General features: G+C 35.0%; 1 protein-coding gene and 1 pseudogene across 1 annotated transcript in view; both read left to right on the top strand.

Annotated features, from left to right (window-relative positions):
* LOC135202484 (von Willebrand factor A domain-containing protein 8-like) overlaps positions 1 to 24,937 on the top strand; it is a 672,011-nt gene that overhangs the window by 580,300 nt on the left and 66,774 nt on the right. The gene's annotated exons all lie outside the window — the stretch shown is intronic.
* Positions 7,591 to 24,937, top strand: part of LOC135201944 (von Willebrand factor A domain-containing protein 8-like) — a 47,445-nt pseudogene continuing 30,098 nt past the window's right edge.

Below are 24,937 nucleotides of genomic sequence, written 5' to 3'. Positions count from 1 at the left end.
GATTTTTGAAGCTCCGCCCCCTTTCTAGAGTTGCCAGATGTAGCATTATTGAGCAATATATGTCCGAAGATTTAAAAAAAAAAAACTGTATCCTACTTTCCTGCGAGTGTAATTCATTTGTTTACTGTAACATAGACAGCCTAAGGAAATAATATTATGGAATACTCACACGCATGTTTGCTGTACTATGTGCAATGTCTTATTGGGGGTATCTAAATCAAAGCATGGCGCCATAGTATAGGTTAGGTTGCTTTCCTGTTGAAAGTGTCTGACTTGCTTTTTAAGGAGACCATAGCTGCAGAAGAAAAACATACACAATTTTTTACATTTTACCGCCACAGATAATGAGCTAAAAGTTCAGTTATTTCAAAATATTAAACAATAAAATGCAGGGTAACATAATTTATCATCATAGAAAGTACGTTACGCTGTCACTAGTCATTACATAAGAATTTCTGTAATGATGTGTGCATACTTTTTTATGTAAGGATAATTTTATTATTTCCATCCGTTGTAGTGCCATTCTCATAGTGATAAAAAATTTGATAATAAGAATCCTATTAAATTTACTTTTACTTCCTTTCTTTTTGTTGTACTCACATTTTTACAGATGAACATTTCATATAATAACGGCTCTTAGCTTTCGATAGTCCTACTGTCATCTTCAGTGTCCCTTGTAATAGGATATTTCAAGTCCGGTGGCCTCCTTTTTTATATCTTGATCTCGTCGACTGCCCGTTGTTTACCTCCTTGCTAGGGCCGGGGAATTTTTAACCTCTCGCGAGCCTCAACTTGTGATAGTTTGAATTTTCTGATCAGATCTTGTGACTTTACTCAGTCAGAACTCTGCTATTATTGATGTTATGTAGGTTCTCTCTCCCCCCCCCCCCCCCCCCCCCCCCCCCCCCCCCCCCCCCCCCCCCCCCCTCTCTCTCTCTCTCTCTCTCTGTCTCTCTCGCTCTCTCTCTCTCTCTCTCTCTTGTTATGGATAGTGAGTTTTTTTTGTTCTTTTTTTTTTGGCCATTACTTTTGCTTGCTGCCTTACTCTCTTCAAAATTCATCCTATGATCTGTATCCCAACACTTTACAGCTAATATATTATTTATGTTTTGTGCGGTTACTTTTTCTTTTGTGCCCCTTTTACAAAGCCAGATTTCTCTGTTTCCCGCGCGTCCCCCCCCCCGACGAAAGGTTTCACCTCCCACACAGAATTGCGTAAACCCTGCTGGGGCCCTTTTCTCATTGGTGTGTTTGCTTTTTTACTGCTTGTTTTCCATGTAACTTTATAGTTAGAATCAGGGAGAAATCACATTTATCAATTTTACATTTACTTGTTGTTACTTTAATTCTCCTTTACATTGCAGTTTTTTCGCTCTCTTAATACCTGTTTCTATGAAGTACTCTGGTTATGTTAGTTCCATAGCACTAATTATTGTATGTTTAACCACCTCCTGTATATTTTGGTTCGCCTATTATGAAAACTGGAATACACCTTTCTTCAGGATATCACAGTGGTATGGGAAATAAGGTTGTCAGTGTCTGTTTCGAGTGCTTTTCCTGTATAACAGTAACGACAGAAGTGTTTAGAGTGAATTGCAATAAAAATATTTCGATTCCCCAGAGTGGAAGAGAATCCATTGTTAAGTCACAAGGAAAGGCTTTTGTGATCAACCTAATTGCATGCGCGTTGGTTGTTTCTTTTGTGTATAATTGACAAGTAACTCCAGACCCTTTGGACGTAAAGTAAATGCCGAGCAATTATGCCCATTAACTGTTGAATTACCTTTGAGTAAATCCAGAAGAATTTTTCCATGATTTTTATTGTAACGAACGACAGGGATTTGGCTTCCTGTTTTTTGAAGCTAATTGTCAATGTGAGTTGTTTGTTCATACTTTCCATCTTTAAGATTGCATTTTTATATTAGAGTTCTTAAGTTCTTCAGCTTTTCTTTACAAGTCAAGCTAAGTATTTCACGTTACACTTGGTAAGCAATCATCAGTTTTCAGTTACACGCTTATTTTTTTTTCACAACGAGATTTTAGTTATTTGGACATCGACGCCTGGTTTAATGCCGTAATTGAAATGTATTCCTATTACCCAAGCAATTTTATTCCTTTTACTTGGCGCATGTATGTCAAAATATTATGAACAAAACACGGAATGCAGGAATTTCTTTCTGCATTTTTCCGAGTCGTAATGAGTTGCTGTCATGGACTCTAACTTGGATTTAAATAAGGCGTTACTAGCGAATTTTACTTATGCCTTATCTGTCAATAATTATTTCTAGTTAGCTGTGTACCTTGAATGACTGAGCGCGCGCGTGTGTTTACAGCAATTGGCGAATGGGTAGACATTAATAACCCTGTTTTGACCCAATCCCTCCAGGATTGAAAGAATGAGGTGGGTTGGGATCTACAGTTCTAAATCCTGAAGGAAACGTTGGATGGAAGTCTATGGGATTCTAGGTACTAATCTCTTTATAATCCCTATCTGTTAGTTATACGAGCTTTCCTGTACTGTCAATTCCTCATGTAAGTCAGTTTATCTGCAGAGTAAAGAACGTTGAACGTCTAAAGATCTTGCAGAAACTCCGTTGTTTATTTTTCCTTCGTGGCTTATACCTTTATTTATGGATTTATCACGTTCCAAACTTTCGTGATTCAGTTGTACATATATGCCTTTGCAACTGAATCTTATGTATGTCCTCAATGTTAATTAATTCAATATAAAGGCAACCATCTCTAATACTCATGTTTTTTCTTCTTCTTCCCTCTGTCAGGAGCATCTTCGTCATCTGCTGAACGAGTATCCCGACGTGGACAGTGGAATTGTATCCCGGGCCTTGTCGTTGTCTCACACTCTCCTCACCGAAGAGTCCAAGTCGTTGGGGTTGCCAGATTTCCCCATTGATAACCTGAGCAGCGTCATGGCCCTTAATGGTGGGTGTTTTTCTTTTATCTGTATTTGCTCGTGACTCTTCTGATTTGCCAGCCTCATTGTGACCCACTCCCACTTTGCAGCAGACCACGAAGTTTTATGGTAACGTTGATTCTTCACAAGCCAGGGACGTTATACTTTGCTTAAATCCTCCTCTCTATCCCGTGGGATGCAGAATTGAGACCGTGGACACACATGTCGAGTTATGATTTTACTTTTTGGGCTCAATGACCAGCGATGCTAGGAATAGAATAATAAAATAAAACATGCTTTCAGCATTACCACTGGCAATACAATAGTATTGCCAGTGGTTAATGCTGCAAGGATGTTTTATTTTTTGTATTTTGATAATTTTATTGGGATTTTTCCGTTCAACCACCAGAATCATGGTACGAAGTGATTGTTATCTTATAATAGCAATTACTCTAGGATACAGTACTGTTCAAATCTCATGCAACATTATTCTTTTGTGTCGTCCAGATTCTCAGACTCAACGTGACGTTGCCAAGTACTTTTTTTTTCATTTCCGTTATCCATGTCGAAAGGTTTGCAAATTCACAGCTATTACCATTTTCCTTATGGTTATACAAATATTGGATACCTTTTTATGTATTGGTATAATTCGTAATCTGTGTAATTTGAACTGATTTTTTTTTTCACATTGCTTAGTTCAAAGTACGGCGTAATAAAGTTAGCGGTGCCATCGATGACAACGCTCTTAACATGCTCCTCCTCGGGCTTGTCAACGTAACTACCTCTGCACGGTTATAACAGTAGACCTTATAATAAGCCCAGCAGTCATCATAGCAACATTTTCAAACAGGAACATGAATTACAAGTGTTCTCTGAATGCTGAAGTTTTTCAATTGCTTGGAGGTTGCAAAATGATTTATAGGACTAAAAAAATAATTTCAGCCTTCTGAGATGTATGATCATTGTCTTTTATTCTTTGAGGAAAATAAAGGACAATGGTGATTTTAATTATATATATGGAGAAGATGGCTATTAATCGAAATATCATAAGTATTAATATCAAGGCGTATGGAACACATGTTTTTCAACTGGTTTAAAATATTATTTTCTTAGAAGTTCTTATGCTCGCTTTTGGTGTATAATTTATCCTTTCATAAGTTAACTTGAAGTGCAAGAATGTATATATAATCTCATTTGCTTTCTGGCCAGAAGTTTTAATTGAGAGATGTGAATGCTAAGTGTAAAGTAAAGAAATCCAACACACCTAGGCCTAGGAACAAAATCTTGGCTTTGACAAAAGAATGATTGCATAGGCGAATATTTGCTAGTATTCCACCATTTTTTAAGTATTTTAGAAATATAACAAATAATTTTGTATGAAAATCCAAGTATTACTCTAACAAATATAGAATAAATATTTTCAAGATAATTTCATTCTCGCTACTCATTGCAGCAGGTGTTGTTGTTGCACCGGCACTCGAATGGTTGCGTCAAACACACTCTCCTTCCGCGTTTATATGAGTGGGCGTATTCTACTTTGTATATACATATTTACATTTTTTCAGCGTTGATATGTAAAAACAATCAATAGGACTATTTTTAAATTTTTATGCTTGCTTTGGAAGCAACATTAATGTTATGAATAAAAAATTCCGTTTTTTATCTAACATTTGAACTGAGGTTTGATGACGACTTCGTGTTGGTCAAATGCATCAGTGCTGTGTGAACGAAAGTTTTGAAAATGTTTCGTAAATGTTTTTTCTGAAATTTGGCTACACGGGACATTTTCTTATAGTTTTGAAATATATGACAGATTTCACTCTTATGAAACATATTATGGCCTTATTGTATGCAATAATCGTGTTTTTTGCATTGAAATAGCAAATAGATATGGAGAATATTAGCAGACAAATTTGGAGCATTTTAGGTTGCCAGATAGTGAATTTTGAACGAAATCCTATGCAGTCATGTAGCATGAGTTCTGGAGCATAGCTGTACATAGTACCTTAGTGGATGAGTGGCTTGTGTACTCACCTATCTATCAATCTTGTAGACCAAGTTTACTTCCCGCTGCTGCCAGTGAGGAACTAGAGGAATTTGTTTCTAGTGAAAATAAATTCATTTCTCGATATAATAGGTTTGGATCCCACAATAAGCAGTAGGTCCCATTGGTAAGTAACCAATTGGTTCCCAGCGACGTAAATAAAAATCTAATCAGCTCAGTGGTCTGGTTAAACAAAGGATATAACTTAACTTTAGGGTACATCAAAATGTTCATAAACTGTATTTTGGATAGATTTTTTATAAATTCTAGCTTTAGTCTGTACCACAGATAGATCTTCTTTCCTACCATTATCCCTACATTAAGGGTTCGGTTGCCTGATGTTCCTTCTCCATTGCCTTCTATCAAAGGCATCATCATCCACCAAACCTCTTCTCTCCATATCTTCCTTCACTTTATCTCACCATCTAATTCTATGTCTCCCTCTTGATCTTCCTCCTCTAATCTAATAGGTTCCTCCCAAGCCCTCTTCACTCTCTTCTCGTCATCCATCCTCAACACATGCCCATACCATCTCAATTGTGGCTCTCTTATCACCTCGAATCTTTACGAAGCTTGCTTTCTTCTTATTTCAAAATTTTCCAATCTCTCAAGCAGCTATATTCCCATAATCCACCTCAGCCTTCTCACCTCTGTTCTCGCAAGCTTTATTTCCTCTTTTTTTCTTAGAGCCCATGTTTCTTCTCCCCACATTAACACTGGTCTTATCACTGTGTTATATATCTTGACTTTTAGCTTGATTGGCATTTTCTTTTCACATACCACTCCAGCTACCTCATTCCACTTCCCTCATGCAGGTTTATCCTACTGTCAACTTCGCCTCACATCCTCCCTCTTGGCTCAAGGTAGATCCTAAGTATTTAAAACTTTTCTGTCTGTTTTATAATCGAGCCTCTTCTTTCTTGTATTACTATTCTGTCTTTATCTTCCTACTGCTCAGCAAAACCTGTTTTATTCACATTCACTTTTAAGACACCCCTCTCTAAAGACTTCTGCCACTCTCCAACCCTTCTCTGTATGTCTTCCTCATTTTCAGCAGTAATCACCAGATCATCAGCATACAACAACTCCCAGAGCTCTTCATTCCTGATCTCTTCACTCAACACATCCATGACCAGCACAAACAAAAATGGGCTTAATGCTGACCCTTGGTGAAATCCACACTAACTTCAAAGTTTTCTGTTTCCCCAACTGCTGTTATCACTTTTGTGCTCGTTCTTTTATATATCATCTCGACCAGCCTAGCCAACATCACTTCTGTCGGGATTCTATTGTATGCTTCTCTAGGTCTATAAATGCACAATATGAGTCCCTGGTTCCCTGTAGCCTCTTTTCCTGTAGCTGTCTTACTATGAAGATGGCATCCACTGTCCCTCTTCCTCTCATGAATCCCTACTGCTGTTCCCCAATCTTTACAATCTCTCTTAATCTCTCATCCTGTATTCTCTCTAAAACTTTCAATCCATGCTCTATTAGTTTAATTCCCCTGTAGTTACCACAATCCATGACATCTTCCTTTTGCTTGTATGTATATACTATTAGACTCTCCTCCCAGTCCCTTGGCATTTCTTCCTCTTCACATAAGCTTTTAATAAGTCCAGCATCCATTTCTCCCCCTCTGTACCTAGTAATTTGATCACTTCAATTTGGAACTCCAGTGGACCTGGTGAGTTATCATTCTTCATTTTCCTTAATGCTCTCTTCGCTTCTGTATCCTGTATGTCCATCACTGTCCCTCCACCCTCTGTGCTTCCTCCATCTCCTCTCTCTCTCTCATTTTCAGTATTTAACAGTTGTTCAAAATACTCTCGCCATCTCTTCTTAACCCTTAATGGACGGATTGATCCTCAGGAATAGTAATAACAGGTTTGGGGTGGTGGACGGATTGATCCTGTAGCTAAACAATATTACGCGCCATCAATTTGGAAAGAATCAGGCGGGAAAGAGGTGCCAATACTTTTATACCCCATAAATTCACTTATGGCAACTTTTCTACTGACTAAGATCCTTAGATCACCAGTGTGAGCGTCTCAGTACTTCAGTAGAGCTTGTGACTTAAAGGGGGGATATTCTGCATCTCTCTCTCACATGACGTCTTTTTGTAAATTTGCATGTAAATATACCAAGGGGTTGCTGTTGTCTTTGTTCTTGTCTTTTACAATAGTAGGTCGGTTGTAAATGTAATTTTACATAGAAAATTGGAAAGAAATATTAGAAAAAATATATAAAGTAAAAAAAGTTACTGAATCTTCGTTCTCGGTAAATTTATGTAAATATTTTTCAACAAATATACTAAGAATTTGTTATTGTTTTTATTTCTTATCTGTTTTGATATTGTATGAGCAGTAATTACAATTTTACAAAATAAAATAAATGTATTTATTACAAAAACATATATAAGTTAGTAAAATTTACGATTATCTTGTAAAAGAGGTCCCACAAGGGGCTGTAAATAGTCATTTACAAACTTCCTTGTGGAAGGTAGGGAAAATATTTAGAATTTTTATCTTTCACCATGTGCATTTGCATATCTTCCTCTTTCTATCTTTTTTTTTTTTTTTTTTTTTTCTAAATTGGCTGACTTCAAAGTTTACCCGGCCTGAGGAGCTGCGTATCGATGTATTTACCTGTTAGTAAGGGTTAATGTCTTCATCCCTATACAATATATTTTCATCACTAGTCCTTGATGACACACCCAATTTACCCACATCCTGTCTCTGCCTTTCCTCAAGTTTGAAATCTTATAGATATCCTTTTCTCCTTCTCTTTTTCCTAGTCTTTCTTGCATGCCTTACTTTGCAGTCCTTAAATGCTTTTGATTTTATTTTAATTGATTCTTTCACTTCTCCATTCCACCACCACTTTTCTCATCTCGACACTCCATATCCGCTGGTTCTTCCCACCAGTTCCTATGTTCCCCCACACATATTTCTCTCATGTCTGCCCAGATATTTTGCACTCTGTTACCCTGTCCCAATTCTACGTTCCCCTCCTCACTGGCATCTCTCTCATCAGTCCTAAATTGCTCCCCTTTCCTTCTTTAAGGTCCCAAATCATAGTTCTAGATATCTTTCTCTTCTTGGGTTTCCTACCTTTCATTTTAAAATCCTTCACCACCAACTTATACTGTTTAACACACGCTTCTCCCAAGATAACTGCATTTTGTCACATTGCTCTTGTCGGCTCCTCTAACCAGGATGTAATCTAATCTATTTGGCTCTGCACTCCACTTTCATAACTGCCATCTCCAACAAATAATCCCCATCTTCATTTCTAATTCCAAACCCATGGCCTCCATGTCCCTCCTCGTACCCTTCTATTCTATTTCCCACCATGCCATTCATTCAGCTCCTATTTTTAGACTGTACCCCTAATTGTTGGCAACGAGTAACTGCGGCCATTTGTAGGAAGCATGAATGTGGTTAATTGCTTAGAACTTAAAACAGACCTTAGGAGTCTGATGTGAGCTGTGGGCCAGAACGAGGCCTGGGAAGTCAACCCACAGAATGAGAAGAGATAGAAGTTTCCTTATTCAACGCTTCACTTGCGTCACTAGAAAGAGCTACTTGTATTTAGTTTCTGTTAACTTTTCATCGTCTAATGGTAAAGTTTTCTCTACGTAAGGTCTATTAATTGCTAGTATAAAAAAACTAATCTTTGTTTCTCCTCCAGAGCAAGTTTCCTAGCGTGGATCCTGGTCACGCCATTTCAAGATTATATCCATACAAAGCCTTCTTAACACCGGAAACTCATAAGTCTGTGGAAGAGATTTATTCGACATTTGGTTTAACACCGTCTGAGGTAAGTTTTTTGCAGGATTTTGGATTGGCTGAAATATAGTAGTAGCAATACACATGTCGACACCCACCTGTTCATTTTTCAAGGTGTCTTTCTTGACTCATTAAAATGTATTAGATTCTTGGAGTAAGTTACGTTTGGAAGTAGCTTCAGCGGACCTTTCTCGTTTGCTTTGAAAAGGTTATGCATTATGGGGCATTTCAGATTTATGTAATACAGTCTATCCAAATTGTAAACAATACAAGTATATATAGCCTCATGTTTATTCCATCCTTAAAGTTTCTTATTTAATCAAATAAATTTAAGCTGCTGTACAAATTTCTTCTATGCATTCGGTCTTGTGGCTTGCAATCTTTTAAAACCAAATATTTCTCAAGCCCTAAAGTTCGTCTAAATTACTTTTTCATTTTATGTCACATGTACAGTTCCTACTGCGCCTTCCACCATCATCATTATCACTAGTGTCAAACCAAAATGTCATGGCGGGAGATAGGAGGTCTCATCAGAATGCTTTGCATTTGAATATCGAAGTTTATGACTTTTTCCCTTGTAGACACAAAAGCCGCATCAAGTCATTTACTGCATGGTACGAGACCAGTCCCTGCCACCCATACTTTCCTTTATTATTTTTTCTTTTTTTCTTTTTCCTTCTAATTGTAAATGGTTTACATCTGACTTCAGATCCCACTATATATACTATATATATATATATATATATATATATATATATATATATATATATATATATATATTATATATATATATATATATATATATATATTCATATATATATATATATATATATATATATATATATCTAATATATATATGGAATTCTGTTGTTACAGAACATTTTTACCAGTCTATATATATATATATATATATATATATATATATATTATATATATATATATATATATATATATATATATTATATATATATATATATATATATATATATATATATATATATATATACATACAACACACATCGAGCTACTAATGTCCTTCAATATCTAATTTGCTCAACCTCAGAATTAATATATTTTCATATATGTTTAACCGAAGGGCAATGTTTTAGTTGATAAGAGATTTGTCAGCTCCCGGGCGATAACTATCGAAACCAACAAATCCAGGACGACAGTGAAGCTTTAACCCACACCGCCACCGCTAGAGGCTATAAATTTATGCCGCCTCTCGACTACAAATACCTGTCGCTCTCAGATGTTCGTTGTTATTGGAGTCAGAATCCACCCACCTCGACCTCGGTGACGTTGTAGTGCTTTTGTCGACAAATAATCTTATCAACTAAAAAATTCCCCTCGGTTAAACATATATGAAAATATATTAATTCCGAGGTAGAGCGAATTAGATATTAAAGGACATTTGTAGCTCGATATGCGTATATGAATCACGGTAATGTGATATGACTCATATATATATATGTATATATATATATATAATATATATATATATATATATATTATATATATATATATATAATATTATATATATATATAGATATATATATATATATATATATAATATATATATATATTTATATATATATAAACTATATATATATATATATATATATTATAATATATATATACTATATATATTATACTATACTTATGCTGTTGCTTCTGCAACGCATAACATCCCCTCAGTTACTGTATGAAATGTTTTTGTAAAGTGTTTGCAATATTTTCAGAATCCATATATTTGCTTAGAGTTTGCTTAGGATTAAACATTATGTTCTAATAATGTGTCTGTTCAAAGCAGGAATTTGCTGTCATCACTGGGATAAGGAGACTCCAAGTTCTCCGTTTTGTTTTGGAAACATGTCAATCATGTGATACATGTGCGATCAGTAGCAAACCAGTATTGTTCGTTTGTCTTACTTGAGAACCATGTGAAAATTTCACCATTTTTCTGTAAAGTTGTGGCATGTAAGTTTCTAGAACATTCTATATAAGAATATGTCATCTATAGGAAGTGACGTCACTTAGTCATTGCTTTAAATTTAAATAATTATTCTTTTCATTGTAAGAGACTGTGTAATAATAAATATTATTTATGATTGTAATCCCAGTTTCTCTCTGTTCATTGTTTTTGAAAAAGAATTTTTAAGAAAATATAAGTCTCGTCGCTCAGGCATTTTGGGTCAGATACCCTCTTTTGTGAGTTAATCTCCCATAAAAAGAGTGTAACAGCGCCTCGTGTGCAAGTGTTCAGTGCACTAAACCTAAACATAAGGAGCACTTGAAATACTGAAAGTACTTACGTTATTCCAGGGGAACATTTTGCCATTCTATCACATTTTGGTGTTGGTGAATATTTTTTTTTCTTGCATTTATCCATTTTCTAATTAAAGTGTGTTTTTTATATATGTTTTGTGTGATTAATGTTTTCTTAGTGTTTTTGCAATTTTGGTATTTTCCACATTATTCTGTGTTTACATTCACATTCACAATTTGATTAAATTACGTGATTTCATTAGTTAATCATTACAAATTTAATTGAGTTTAACTCTTGTGAATTACTTTGAATTACTTTGCATTTACTTAGAATTCTTTCCAAGTTTTGATTGTTGCTTAACACGTAATCGTTACTTAATACTTTGAATTTTACTTGAATAGTTTAATTTCTTGATTTTTGTGATGAATTAATTTGGGTTTAATTTCATTTAGTAATTAATTCAAGCATTAATTAAACTTTGTGTTGTTTTCAAGTAATAGTAAATTTCCCTGAGATTCTGAATTTCACTTATAAATTTTGAGTTTAATGATAAATTTTTGTATTTAAAATTTTTATGACAGTTTTTTTTTTCACCAGTTTATTTAATTTGGTTAAGGTAGAAATATAGAGTAGTAATTGATCTGTTTTCCTTCAGCTTTATTGAAGTGAGTTAAAACCAGGGAAATACTTAAAATTTTAAAAGTTGTCGATGGAGTGATGCACTTTAATTGATTTATTTTAATATAATATTAACTCAAACTTAGCATGATTAATAAGTTTCTTAATGGATCACTGTTGCCTTTAGAGTATTCAGTCGTATTTTATCTGTGGTGAAGGTTCAGGTGTCTGGCGTGTTGGGATGGTAACTATTTTCTGAGTGGTAAGTGTAGTAACGAGATACTTGGCACTTCGTCACAGGTTTAATTGGTGAACAGAGACCCGGGAAAACAGATCACATTATCTCTCTAGTTTATACTGGTGATGTTAGGAATATATTTTGTTAGTAGAGTGACCATATAGTTGTTTATTTTTTGCATTTATTGTGTTGAATTGTTAGTTGATAACTTAGAGAAAATGGCTCAGTTCAATGTTCAGAATTTTTAGCAATCCCTTTCATCCAAGTGTTATCTGAAACCACTCTTACTGAGGCACAGTGGAGCGCTTTAGCAGTGGCATGTGGTGGTTATGTGTCTGCTAGTATGGTAAAGGCACAAATAAGATGTATTGCTATGGAAACATTGATAGACTCTGGTAGAATAACTGATGAAGATGAGTTAGAATTATCTCAAGAGTTGTTGAATGTAGCTCGTGCTGATCTTATAAATAGGCAAGAAGAACAGAAAGAGAAAAGTGATGCAGAGTTAGAGCTTAGACGCATTGAAGCAGAAGAAAATTTGATTAAGCTGAAAATGCAGGCTGAAAGAGAGAGACTGCAGGCTGAAAGAGAGAGAATGCAAGCTGAAAGAGAAAGAGTAGAAGGGGAAAAAACGAAAAAAGAGAAAGAAGAAGAAAAAGCAGCAGAAAAGAAAAAAGAAAGAGCAAGGTATGAACGGGAAATGGAATTGATAAGAGCTAAACCTAATTTGCCTTTGACACCTAACCCTAATCAAGGTAATCAAGACTCTGTATTTGATGCAGTAAGAGTGCAGAAGTTAATCCCTAAGTTTACTGAAGAAGTTCCAGATGATTTCTTTGATCACTTTGAAAAAGTGGCTTCAGGTATGAGATGGCCAGAAGATAAATGGTCAGTTTTGTTATAAAATGTCTTGACTGTAAAGGGAGAAGTGCTTATGTAACCTTAACAGCTGATCAGTGTAAACGACTGCAAGGTACTTAAACACAATGTGCTAGTGACTACAAATTTACCAGATGACCCCAGAGTACTACAATGAAAGATTCAGAAATTTAAGAAAAGATGGAAAGGTAACCTTCTTAGATTATGCTTATAAAGTGAGACGGTTTTTAAACGTTGGTTAGAGGCTGCAAAGTTAAAACTTTTGAGGAGCTAGAAGAGTTAGTTGTTCTTGAAACAATATCCTAAGGGAATTCCTGAACATATAAGAGCCTATTTGAGAGAGAGAGAGGTTAAGAAACTTGACAAGGCTGCTACACTGAGTGAAGATTACAATATAATTAGTAGCAAATGCAATTACAATGTCAAGTACCAGAATCAACAATGCCCAGGTTTTAAATCTCATCCAAGTTTCAGAAACAAATTTAGTGGGACACCTACAAGTGATACTACCAAGAATACAAAAGGTAATGTTCCTCAGCAAGCTAATGTGAAATCCTCATCCATATTTTCAAGACCAATTACAGAAACTCAATGTTGTCTGCTTTTAGTGTGGAAGAGCAGGACACTTCAGTGAGGAGTGTTACTGGAATCAACAGCTGTCAAAGCCAGTTGGTCAAGTAGTGAAGGGTGACCAGGCGAAACAAACTATGAAGAGCAGTGTGGGAAAGAATCAGACTCCAGAGAAAACTGAAACTAAACAAACTGAATATTTAGCAACCAATGGAAATGTAACCTCTAGCAGTGAGTGGCTGAGCAGTTTGGAGGCTTTTAAGCCATATATCTATGAGGGTACGCTGTCAACTCAAGGAGAGAGTTTGCAGGCACCAGTCAAGATATTACGTGATACAGGGAGTAACCATAGCGTGGTAGTACGTGGTGCTCACCCTCATTTAGAGAAGAATCTCACAGGAGAGTCAGTTATTTTGAAGGGTATAGGAGGAGAGGAAGTAACTCCTATATACCACTTACACCTGTCATGTTCTGTTGGGTAATGAATTTGGTGGTTTGCCATTTATTCCTTGTCCTGTATTGACAGACAAACCATTGAGGATTAGTCCTACAGTAGATTGGAGAAGAATAACCCCCACCTGTTTCCTAGATGTGTAACTACCATAAGTATGAAGAGGACTATGCCTGTAAATGAATAAACTGAGGATTTACACACCCAAGAAGGCTCAAGTGAAGGATCTTTAAGCTTAGAAGAATTGTTCCAGGGAAGTGATGTTTCCTCTAGTGCTGACCAAGAGGAGATTTCCCAGGAAGAAGAAGAAGAAGGAAGAAGAAGAAGAACCTGTTGTTCTTGAAGAGGCTCGAGTAGTCAAAGTGTTTCTGAAGATAGTAGTGAAACTACAGTAGCTGAGTTAGCAGATATTGAGAGTTCAACCCTTGATGTTGGTAATGGACTTGCAGAAGAAGGATGCATCGTTAGCTGATTTGTTCTTCAGAGTTGTTGATCAAGAAAAGATGCAACAAACTCCCATCTGTTATTATCTGGAGGAAGGTTTGCTGATGAGGAAGCATAGACCTGCAGATATACCAGATGCTGTATGTATAGGGTGAATATCATCAGATTTTGATTTCACAGAGATGTTAGCAGGTTGTTGTGAGTGCCATACCTACCAGATAGCTGGTAAACCGAATGAAACCATCCAGAAAGTCCACTACAACCTATAAAAGTTAGAGGAAAACCCTTTAGCAAAGTGATTATAGATATGGTTGGACCAGTGCCAAAGACGAAGAAGGGAAATGAGTATTTGTTGACATTAATGTGTCCTGTGACAAGATATCTGGAGGCGATCCCAGTTAGAAACATATCTGCCAAGATAGTTGCTGAGAAACTAGTGGAGTTTTGCCTAAAGTTTGATATACCAGAAATAGTACAAAGTGATAGAGGGACAAATTTTACTTCCAAGTTATTCCAGGATGTGATGAATTTGTTAGGAGTGCAACAAAATTTATCTACTGCTTATCATCCAGAGACTCAAGGACTCTTGGAAAGGTTCCGCCAGACATTGAAAAGTATGCTGACAAAGTATTGTTCTGAGTCAGGAAGAGAATGGGATGTTGGATTGCCGTTAATGTTATTTGAAGTTAGGAATGCTTATCAAGAAAGCATGGGATGTTCACCTAATGAGATGATTTTGTTAGAGAAGTGAGAGAACCGTTGAAGATTCTTGCAGAAAATTGGGAAGAATCTCAAAAGGAAATCCAAGGAGAGTATGTGAAGAACTTAAGGAAAAGGTTGAAAGAGATTAGAAAATTCTCTTTAGAAAATTTGAAAATAAGTTAAGAGAAAATGAAAAGGAAATATGATAAGAAGACTAAGCTAAGAAGTTTTAGTGTTGGTCAACAAATGTTAGTGTTCTTACCAGTTAAGAGATTCCCCTTACCAATAAATTTCTAGGTCCTTACAAGATAGTTGAGAAGTTAAGTGATACAATTATGTGATTGAAACACCAGAAAGAAGAAACTGACAAAGGGAGATACATTTGAACCTCTTGAAACCTTACTTCTCAGAAACTAAAATTGAAAGTGTCTATAGCACACACAATTTCATCTACAGACGATGATGATGGTTTATGAATTGGGAGCTGAAAGCAAGATAAATAATTCTTCAATTTAGGGAGAATTGGAGGTAAAACATCCGAGTGTTGAATAAGGTGAAGAATTAAGTGAGGTATTCAGAAGTTTCCCAGAAATTTTGGCAGATGTACCTAGGCGTACTGATCTGACCAAGCATGAGATCAAGATTCAAGAAAATGGAAAACCATTCAAGCAAAGAGTTTATCGCTTATCGCCTTATCATCGCAATGTTTTGAAGAAGTTGAATATTCTGCAACATGGATCGGGAGAACCAAGTTCAAGTCACTTCAGTTCTCCATGTATGTTAGTGAAGAAACCAGATGGTTCATTTAAGATGTTTACTGATTATAGGAAACTGAATTCCATCAGTGTGGCTGACAATTATCCTTCGCCTCTTATAGATCAGTTGCTTAATAATATTGGGCAAGCCAAGTTTGTTTCCAAGATAGACTTATTGAAAGGATATAATCAAATTCCCTTAGATGAGAATGCTAAGTTGCTGTGAGCTTTTATTACTCCTTTTGGACTGTATCAGTATACTGTTCTGCTGTTTGGTGTAATGAATGCACCTGTAACATTCCAATGAGTGATGGATCAACTGCTAGGATCTATAGAAGGAGTAGGCGTGTACCTTGATGACATAGTGATTTACTCTACAACAAGAAATTACGAGAAGCAGGACTAACAGTCAACCTAGAGAAGAGTGAGTTTGGGATGGCGATTGTTTAGTATCTTAGCTTTGAAGTTGGGAAAGGTCTTCTCGCTCCAGTAAATGCTAATTTAGAAGGTATCTGTAAGGTTACCCCACCTACTACCCAGGAAACAGCTACAGAGATTTTTGGGCATGGCTGGATTCTACCATCGTTTCTGTTAAATTTTTCAGCCGTAGTAGCTCCCTTGACAGATTTAAACTAGTCCCAAAGCTAAGTTTGTTTGGACTCCAGAGTATCAGAAATCCTTTGAGAAGGTAAAAGCCATTTTAACTTCAAGCCCAGCACTTCAAGCTCCAGACTTCAACAAGAAACTTGTGATGCAAGTTGGTGCTTCTTACTGTGGCATTGGTGCTGTTCTACTTCAAGAAGATGAAAATAATATCCACCACCCTGTGTGCTTCATGTCTTCAAAACTGAAAAAAACATCAGAAAGTATACTCAACAATCGAGAAGGAAACTTAGCCTTAATCATAGCATTGAAAAAGTTTGAAGTGTATGTGAACAAACCTAGAAATTAAGAAATTTTAGTGTTGTCTGATCACGATCCCATATCATTAACACAACAGATTAAAAATCATAATCAAAGACTGACCAGGTAGTCTTTGTGCTTGCAACAGTATAATTTAAGAGTGCAGCGAATTAGTGGTAAAAACAATTTAATTACAGATTATTTATCCTGTTGCAAATCGTTGGATTCAACACCAGGATAACCAAGTTTTTATTGTTGTTTTTATTGTTGTTTTTCACTTGTGAATTAATTTTCAAATTTTAATTGTTGCTTAACACTTAGAATTTTAGTTGAATAGTTTAATTTCTTGATTTTTGTAAATATAAGTTAATTTGGATTTTATTTACTTAGTAATTAATTCAAGAATTAATTAAACTTTTTTTTCGTTTCAAGTAATAGTAAATTTCCCTGAGATTCTGAATTTCAATTATAAATTTTGAGTATAATAATAAATTTTTGTATTTAGAATTTTCACCAGTGTATTTAATTTTGTCAAGGTAGAAATATAAAGTGGTAATTGATTTGTTTGCCTTTTAATTGATTTAAATTCATATAAGATTACCTCACACCTATTTTAATGAACTTCGTCTGATTTCTTGCATGATTAATAAGTTTCTTAAGGGATCACTGTTGTCGTTAAAGTATTCAGTCGTATTTTATCTGTGGTGAAGGTTCAGGTGTCTGGCTGTTGTGAGGTAACTATTTTCTGATTGGTAAGTGTAGTAACCAGACACTACTTGGCACTTCGTCAATATATATATATATATGATATATATATATATAAATATTATATATATATATATATATATATATATATATATATAGATATATATATTTTATATATATATATCTATCTTGAAGTAATCAAAGTCTACAATATGTAAAATGTGTATTAAGAATATATAAAAGACGGGAGCTTTCGTCTACTTGATCAGTAGACCTCATCAGCCGTACTGATTTTTCTTTTCAAAAAATATATACAAAAAAGTTACGAAGGACAGGCAGGACTCTGGAAACGTCTCCAAGGGAGATAACAACCAAAACAAACTATCTCAATCATGTTATTCCCTCGTTCAAATGTCTGGCCAAAAGACGAGCCGATCGTCGTGGTTGAACTACCTCCTCTGTGTGTTCGGCTGTTCCCTCGTCCAAAACTTCTGCATCGGCACCTGCAATGGGGGTTCTTCCTTTCCATGCCTGGACAGGAGAAAGAGAGACAACCTGGGCAGTAGGAGTGGTGCAAACAACGTCTCACTAATATTTACAGTTTTAAGAACCAAATAATTTAAAAATGTATCCTCTTGGGTAAATGATTTGTAAAATCAAACACGTTTGAAATATTAATAAGAGCCCCTTCAAGTACTCTGCGTCTACTTGCGTTATTATCTTTGTCAATTACTCTCTCGCTCCTTCCCAGTCAATTACATGCCCTAACTCTAACGTATGTCTGGCAACTGAACTACATTTCGATCCCAACCTACATGATCGCTTATGTTCCTCTAATCTTATACCTAATCCCCTTCCTGATTCCCCATAATAACACTTATTGCAATCTTTACATGGTACCGACATAAACCCCAACGTCATCTTTCCTTTCTTTTTCATGATTCCTAATCAACTTTGATTTTAACGAGGTATTATACCTAAAAGCTAAATCCAACCTATTTTTCCTATTCTGTTTTAATAAATGTTGCACCCTTTCCAAACGCAGAAATGTACATTCATTTTTATTCATACCATAGCCAACGTATAAAGTCTAATGTAATCGTCAACATGGTAACGAGAGGGCCTTAGATTTGCGATCCATAGTACATAGACAAGAAATGAAACATATAAGTGAGGTTTACACGAGACTGGGATACCCAAAATATTTTATTGACCAAGCGTTTACCAAGGCTAGAAAAAACTTTTATAATCCACCGACCGGAAAATATGAATTCAAAAGTAGTCAGTGTATTCCGCTTCCTTATCATAGTTTGGAAAGGTGCAACATTTATTAAAACAGAATAGGGAAAATAGGTTGGATTTAGCTTTTAGGTATAATACCTCGTTAAAATCAAAGTTGATTAGGAATCATGAAAAAGAAAGGAAAGATGACGTTGGGGTTTATGTGGTACCGTGTAAAGATTGCAATAAGTGTTATTATGGGGAATCAGGAAGGGGATTATGTATAAGATTAGAGGAACATAAGCGATCATGTAGGTTGGGATCGAAAGTAGTTCAGTTGCCAGACATACGTTAGAGTTAGGGCATGTAATTGACTGGGAAGGAGCGAGAGAGTAATTGACAAAGATAATAACGCAAGTAGACGCAGAGTAGTTGAAGGGGCTCTTATTAATATTTCAAACGTGTTTGATTTTAACAAATCATTTACCCAAGAGGATACATTTTTAAATTATTTGGTTCTAAAAACTGTAAATATTAGTACAGACGTTGTTTGCACCACTCCTACTGCCCAGGTTGTCTCTCTTTCTCCTGCCCAGGCATTGGAAGGAAGAACCCCTATTGCAGGTGCCGATGCAGAAGTTTTGGACGAAGGAACAGCCGGACACACAGAGGAGGTAGTTCAACCACGACGATCTGCTCGTCTTTTGGCCAGACATTTGAACAAGGGAATAACATGATTGAGATAGTTTGTTTTGGTTGTTATCTCCCTTGGAGACGTTTCCAGAGTCTTGCTTGTCCTTCGTAACTTTTTGTATATATTTTTTAAAAAGAAAAATCAGTATGGCTGATGAGGTCTACTGATCAAGTAGACGAAAGCTCCCGTCTTTTATGTATTTTAATATACATTTTACATAATTGTAGACTGATTACTTCAAGATATTCCAGTCACGTTTTGGTGATTTTTAGAGATACATATACATATATATATATATATATATATATATATATATATAATGATAATTCCCTAAATTTAAGGGTGCCATTGAATTGAAGCAGCCAAGTATTTTAAACCAATGATAAAATTCCTTATTTCTACTTATAGAATTGTCTCTGTTTTTATTCATGCATACATTTAACGCAATTATTTCAAAGCTTTGTAAAATATCATGTTTTGTATCTGTAAATTTTCTGCCTTTTTAAGAAAGGTTAATATTGATAACTTACAGAATAAGAACAAGTATTTTATTTTATACATTTAAGAAGAAAACAGAGATTAAGCACATAATGTATATTATTTGCCTTTACCTGAGATCTGTCATTTAAAATAGAAACAACTGGTATATTTTGGTTGTTCTTATTAATTTTCCTTTCTTTGTATGTTTTTGGGAAATAATAACCATAGTTCTTATAATTATAACATAATGAGTTTAATGTATTAACACTTAAAATTTTTGTGTGGTTCGGCAGGATTGGCCTTTCAAGTCTTTTGGTTATTGTCCATATTTCTTTTTAGCGGTTATTTATGGGTTACGTGACTGTATTATTTCAGCGCCTCTGCAGGTTAAATAAGCTATTTATCATTTAGGAGAAAATATATCATTTACTCGGCCCCTTGTTGTTCTTTAATATGAAATATTGTTTTAAAATGTTATAAACAGTTTACTTCGACCTGGGAGTCAAGTTGTTGGGCGTGAGGAGATTTGATCCGCTTTGGCTATCTTTCTCTTGGGCTATCCATATTGTCAGGTGACTATGGCTGCTTGAGGTGATTGCCGTTGTTATTATTTTAGATCGAGCTGTCCATTTAAATGGCCTCGCTGACCACGTGTCGGAGAAACTGAGGTTTTGCAGCGGCAGCCAAAATTTGTGCCATGTCTCTTTGCTTTAGTGAAAAGAAAATGAGGTTTGTACTGCAAATATGTGAAACTAAATATGTTTCGATATTATCTTTAAATAAATAAATAATTCTCTCTCTCTCTCTCTCTCTCTCTATCTCTCTCTCTCTCTCTCTCTCTCTCTCTCTCTCTCTCTCTCTCTCTCTCTCTCTCTCTCAACTGTCCACGAGGTAACAGTAATGTTCTGATTTCAAGTCCTGCCCGTCTTTTATAACAGGATTATTGACTCTGTTTCATGTTCATTTTTTTTTCTTTTTGTAAATCCTGGGCTCTTCTTGTACACCATATATTTTAATCGATACAACTTATAGATCTCACCCCCTATACCTTTGCTTCAACAACTATTTCCTCCATTACTGTTATAAACAGCAAAAGATTCACCGCTGGAAATCCTTGATGGACGCCAACATCCGTCTCAAATGCTCCTGTTACATTTGCCAGTCTTTACAGTATGGTTCTAGTGTTTGGTAGAGTAACTCCATAAGCTTATTAAGACTCGTTGGTACCATCTGCCTTTGGAATGTCCATTTGATTTTTTTTCAGTGCTTTAGTATAATCTCTGTCTTTGCTTACCAATTGATGGAACTGTTGCCTCATGATAAGATTTTTTTTTTTATTATCTTGGTAATGTTTTGTCCAAGACACTTTCGTGAGTGGATAATTTATTTGTGTGTAAATATCTATCCACACTTTGATTGCTATGTCATTTGAAAATGAAGGAATTGTTTATGTGCTTGTCAGTTTAATCAAGAACCTTTTTTTCAGAGATCTAGTACACAAATTTTGAACGAAGTCAGGGGTGTAAGACCTCAAGGTGAATCTTCAGCCGCCGAGTAACAGTTAAAGTGGAGGGCCATGAGGTTGCTGTACAGGTAATTTTTATGTCGGTTGGATATAGTAGACAAACTAAATTTCACACGCTATATCTGATACATGAGATAAGTTTAATCGGTTGACCAGTGCAGAATTTTACCAAATTTTTTATATTGCATTGCTTAAAAAATGTATTTGTCTGAAAATAATATAAAGTAAATATTTTAGTAAGTAATTATTGTTTCTATATAGTACTAAAAGATTTTCTGTTATGAATTCGTGAATTTTCGATACAGAAGCTGGAGGAACCTCCCGCTTCTTAACAGTTGCTTAGAGAATTGAGTAATGATTTGTAAATGATGTAGTGAATATTGAAAGAGGAGAGGTAGCAAGAAGTTCAGGATAACTATGTGCAGTAGGTAACACAGCCGCATTACAGTTGTTGTGTTCTAATAACTGTAAGAAGTCGTTTCTTGACTGTTATTAAGATTTTTAGTTTAATTTTTTATTTATTGATTGATTTATTTATTTTTTGACGAAAGAAATACTAAAGAATAGGAAGTAATGGGCAAGCCAAGTTTTTTCGAACCAAAAGAAAAAGCAATATAGCATATCAGCAACACACCCCATAGTTTCTGTCATGTATTTCAGACAAAGATCTGACATTCATTCATTTGTATAAATTAACCTTTGGCATTTGAATACCATCATACAGCTTAATCTATGTGAACTGTTGACCTTAGCCAGAAAGCAGCATGCAGTACTTATTTCATTGTCTGTAAAATATTACGTGTCATTAGCGTGCATTTCTGACTGGGTGGTGCATGCAGTATTAAGAATAGAAGAGACTGTAACCTTGATATTTCAGCCATCAAAATAGAGAGACTTTGTAACTTTATTTCAGCCTCTAAAACGAGAGGCTTGGTAACTAAGTGCATGAGATGCAGGGTTGAAGATTTAAAAGCCATTGCCATTGCGCTGTGAATTTGCTTTCCCTGGGGATTTATCATCTTATACTTTGGCTACCGTGAGGGTTGACGTGAAATCAGGGTCGTTTACGAGCCGTATCAAACTTGCCATTCTAATGGGGAATATGATGAAACAGTTGATGCTGTTTGAGGATTAGATTGAATGTTTTATTACTCATCAAAAGTAACCACGTCTGCTACTTTTTTAAATCTCGAGGTTTAGTGTGGAAGGTTTTAAACGCTTTTATTTAATATAAATACGAGTCAAATGGAGAGTTTTGTTTCACTCTGAGTAAAAATAGATCAAAATAAAAGATTATTTTACAAAAATATTTGTTTGTACAGATCCTAATTGATAAACGCAAATATTATCAAAATAAAAGCCTAAAACTATCCTTTGTTATAAATTGCTCATACCTTAACTATCATTATAAAATTGACAAAGTGTAGGAATCACTTATTTTGACTATTTTCATTTTTTCAAATGCTCAATGAAAACTAGTATATTAAACATTCAATTTCAACCTTTTTAAGGTTACTTCAGGAAATAACTGGGAAAGTCCTGCACCACCCTTTGTCTTGACTCCTTATCACCATGAAATATTATCAGAGATTCTGCAAAGTCACAGTGTCTCAGACTTTTGCATAATTGGTCCTCGAGGTTGCGGAAAATCAGCAGTTGTCACCAAAATGGCCCACATGCTCGGCTACCAAGCAGAACCAATACTTCTTTATCAGGTATGCAAATATATATTTTATGTATTTTATATTTTATATATATTTTATGATTTATTAGGACATAATATTTCTTCTTATTTTATTGGTATATTTTAATTACCGAAGCTTTTTACCCAGTTTCTTGGGAAACATGCAAAAGAAAGGAAATTCAATATTAAAGGGTCTTTGTGGACAAATACTTGAGAGTACTGTATTAAAAAGTCAAGGGTGAACTAGTACAAAACCTATCATAGAATAGTCACACACACACACACACACACACTTAAACTTTATTTATATATAATGTATAAGTCAGTATAGTCCACAGGAGAAAAAAAGAATAAAATACTCTAGCCCTCTTACGCTGAAGCCCTAAAAATCAAAACTCTCTTGTATGCCGGGGCCGGTTTTGGAGTGAGCGCGGAAGCGGAAAAAATAATTTTTTCAAAAAATCACAGCGCGCTTAGTTTTGAAGATTAAGAGTTCATTTTTGGCTCCTTTTTTTCATTGCCTGAAGTTTAGTATGCACCCATCAGAAATGAAAAATAATATCATTATCATATGTAAATAATGCGATATATGGTAGCGAAAAAAAAAATTCATCCATAATTGTATTCAAATCACGCTGTGCAAAAAAACGGTCAAAGCTAACGAGTTACTTTTTATTTCGTTGTATTGTACACTAAATTGCAATCATTTTGATATATAATACATTGTAAAACAATAAAAAGCAACACCAGAAAATATTATCACAAAATGATGTACGAATTCGTAACGCGCGGACGTAAAAAAATGTTTTTTTCAAAAATTCACCGTAAATCTAAATATTGTTCTAGAGACTTCCAATTTGTTTCAAAATGAATACAAATGATTGAATATTACGATACTGTAAGAGTTTTAGATTAGAATTGCAGATTTCGACCATTTCGGAGGAGTTAAAGTTGACCGAATGTCGAATTTTTATATATATTTTTTTTATGTGCACATATTTCGGAGATGGGAAAAGCTACAACCTTCAATTATTTTTTATTGTATTCTTCATAAATTTGCGCACATATTGATATATGAAACTCTATAAAAAGGCTAATATGAAAAGGAGCAAATATTAGGATAATGCGATGTACGCATTTCGGAGACTTGCGGCCGCGAATCGACGCGCGGAGGGAAGTTAAATATATTTTTCAAAAATTCACCATAAATCACAATATTGTTCTAGAGATTTCAAATTTGTTTCAAAATGAAGATAAATGACTGAATATTACTAGGCCGTAAGAGTTTTAGCTTACAATTGCGTTTTTCAACTATTTCGGTAGAGTCAAATTTGACCGAACATGGTTTTTTTTCTATTTATCGTGATTTATATGCAAATATTTCGAAAAAAGAGAAAAGCTACAACCTTCAATCATTTTTAGTTGTATTCTACATGAAATTGCGCACATTTTCATATATAAAACTTTATGTAACAGCTAATTTTAATTGGTGCAAACATTTCGACAATCGCACAAAAAAAATTCTGATTTTTTCGGAAGAGTTGCCGCGCGGACGTGAGGAAATTTTTTTTCTTTTTTTCATAAATTCACCATAAATCGAAATATTGTGCTAGAGACTTCCAAGTCGTTGCAAAATGAAGGTAAATGATTGAATATTACTAGAATATAAGAGTTTTAGCTTACAATTGCGTTTTTCGACCATTTCGGTAGAGTCAAAGTTGACCGAAAGTTGAAATTTTTGCACTTAACGTTATTTATATAAAAATATTTCAAAACTGATAAAAGCTACAACCATGGGTTGTTTTTAGTTGTATTGTGCATGAAATTGCGCACATTTCCATATATAAAACTTTATGTAACGGGAAAATTTAAAATGGTGCAAACATTAGGACAATCGCACAAAAAAATTTATCGGAAGAGTTACCGCGCGAACGTAAGGAAAAAGTTTTCTCATAAATTCACCATAAATCGAAATATTGTGCTAGAGACGTCCAATTTGTTGCAAAATGAAGGCAAATGATTGAATATTACTATAATATAAGAGTTTTAGCTTACA

This window comes from Macrobrachium nipponense, chromosome 30, assembly GCF_015104395.2.
Source record: "Macrobrachium nipponense isolate FS-2020 chromosome 30, ASM1510439v2, whole genome shotgun sequence".
NCBI classification, from domain to species: domain Eukaryota; kingdom Metazoa; phylum Arthropoda; class Malacostraca; order Decapoda; family Palaemonidae; genus Macrobrachium; species Macrobrachium nipponense.
The sequence above is the reverse complement of the archived record's forward strand: the minus strand, read 5'-3'. Positions and strand labels throughout refer to the sequence as shown.